Raw genomic sequence first — 2,723 nt, 5'->3', positions numbered from 1 at the left:
ATCTATTGTTGAATTATACGTTGTGCTGCCTTCACTGACAAATCTCATTTGGCACCCACAATAAAAAAAGGATTGATAGCAATTCAAGAAGCTGCTGACATATTCAGAGCGAGCTTTTAATTAGGTCTCTTCTTGCATCTTTTTGCATCTTGTTAGAATCTATGTTCCTTTGCTCCTCTCAGGGCTATTGAGGCACAAGAGTCACACAAATGTCTGATGGAAAAGACAGATGAGTCAAACTGTTGGAAAGTTCCCAGGGCAGCAGTTCAGATCACTAACTATTCAGAGTTTTTCCTCTGCTAAATGTCAGATGTGTCACTGATTAAACAGCCATTGCCTGAAGACATTTGATTACGTGCCACCATCACCCATCTTGATTAATGAAAGCACTAAGTGAAATATAGGAAGAGAATATGTTCACCTCCGATTTTTTTTCCTAACTCATAGGAATAAGTAATTCTCTTGGTTAACTCCTCCATTTAAGTGATAATGGCAAATAGTGACAGAGGTGGTCGTACAGCATCTCATTGTCTTCAGAGGGTGACACAGTGACATTAAGTGAATGTAAAGTCACAACGATGAGAAAAATCAACTAACTGTAAGCAGCAGTTTTCAATTAGTAAGAGAAATTGCCTTTTTAAAGTTGTATGAAACATCTGGATATGCATACACTCTATGCAACACAAAATTTAAAAGATAAACAATAATAAACTATAAACTATGTCTCCCTGCCCGTTTTTCAGAGCCACAAAAGCTGACAAAACAAAAAAATCAAATAAGAAAGACCAACACACAAACATCAGCCCACCATGCATCTCCTTCTGACTCTTGTCCCAAAGCAGAACATGACTATCAGAAAACAAGACTAGTATGCCAGGCTTCTCATTCTTAACAAAGATTAATCCATTTGTTCCATTTCTCCTACACACCATGAAGAACCAGTGTCCCTTCATTGCATGAAATACTGAAAAAAAAGAAATAATTTCCTTGAAGGCTGGTTACATAGATGAGTACAGGAATAAAGTTAATAGAGGTGAGCATATTTCTTAAACAGTGTATTTTCGGAATAGTAGTCACGGTCTTTATTTCCCTTAGTAAAATACTCACTGAAATTCAAAACAAAAGAAGTGAAACAAAGACAAATCAAGCACTCTATCAGCTTGTACATTATAAATAAACTTATTACCTTCTTGTATACATCTAGATTTCAGTTTTCTAGTCTATTCAAGGTATTTTTTTTACTGTAACATGAATCATGAAAGTACAAGGAAAGCAGAAATTTTAGCCTTTAGAGACATGTTTCTTAAAGCATATTGCTTTTCCTGTCAGGTCTATAAAACCTGAAGCAAATTCTACCTAGCATTAGGGTTCAGCATTTCTTAACTTTTTCACCTGAAAAAAAAGCATCTTTCATTGAATAAAGTAGGCTTGATTCCAGCTGTAAATTCCTGCCATATCAACTTCACATTATGATTTGGAAATGAAAACCAAACACTAGTAGTTTGTGATAACCCAACAGCTGGAGATAAAATCTTTCAAAACACAGAGTTTTTACCAGCTGAAAAAAAACCCCTATTCTTTGTTTTTGTTGGACATATTGCTTATTATTTTGCTCACATTTGGTCACAGGGATATATCAAGAAAAAAACCTTTGAAACTATTTAAATGTGGAGCATGAACAAATGCCCTTTTTTCTCATTTAATTCTAAGCATTCCTTTATAGAATTTAATATTGAGGACCGCCCCCCACCTTTTCACTGCATCTTTAAAATGTTATCACAACTCACAAGTGTCAAAACTAGGAAACTGAGAAGAAATCTTAAACAGTGTATGAAATGCCAGCCCACCGAGAGTCCCATTCCTTACTATTCAGAAACGCTTCAAGTTTCAGAGAAATCAGATCTTCAGCACTGACAGCTTAAGCAGCAATACAACTTCACTTAGGAGATGAAGGCTGAAAACATGTTTTTTCTGAGAGGCCAGTTTCAGTGGAAACTATTTTGCTGATCATTTAACCATCTTCAGAAAATACTGTGATTTACTGAGTAGCTTCGGATACTGCTTTGCCCTCGTTTGTGAGAAATGGAGAACTAGGAGTTTTTTCTCAGTGTACTAAAAATGGATCTCTCTTTAGAAAGCCTCATGCTTTCACACAAAAATCTTACTACGACCCATTTCTTTAATCAAGAGAAAACTGTGTTAAAGGTATATTTTCTTCAGTACAAATAAAGCAAGTGGTTAAAAAGCAAAGTTCACTTCACAGCATAGAGAGGTACTGTTTAAAAATATACGTATATCCTTTATATTAAAGGTCTAAACATGCATTAAAAGGTTTTCTTTGCCAGAAAAGGGTAAAAGTTAAGACTTACCTTGGTCAAAATCCCAAGATCTAAGGAAGACTATGGTGCTGGCAAGTCCAGGACTTCCACCTTCTGTGTTTTTACACTTTGCCTCGCACACTACGTGCTGTTGAACTCAAAACCCACTGCTCATCCACCCATGTTGTGTGTAATTGCAATAAAGAACATACTATGCTTTACCATCATTTCTACTATTAACACAAAAGAGTTACGCCTTTGCTCAAGTGAAAATTATGTTCATTCTTTGAACTGAAATTAACTCTGTCTGAGAGGCCTTAGGGCAAGATATTTGGAGTCATGAAGGATTTTAAGGACAATGCAGCATTAAAAACATCAGACGGGAAGAAAAGAGAAACATCTGTA

This window comes from Phaenicophaeus curvirostris, chromosome 12 (genome assembly GCF_032191515.1).
Source record: "Phaenicophaeus curvirostris isolate KB17595 chromosome 12, BPBGC_Pcur_1.0, whole genome shotgun sequence".
Lineage (NCBI taxonomy): Eukaryota > Metazoa > Chordata > Aves > Cuculiformes > Cuculidae > Phaenicophaeus > Phaenicophaeus curvirostris.
This window is presented reverse-complemented; position numbering follows the sequence as displayed.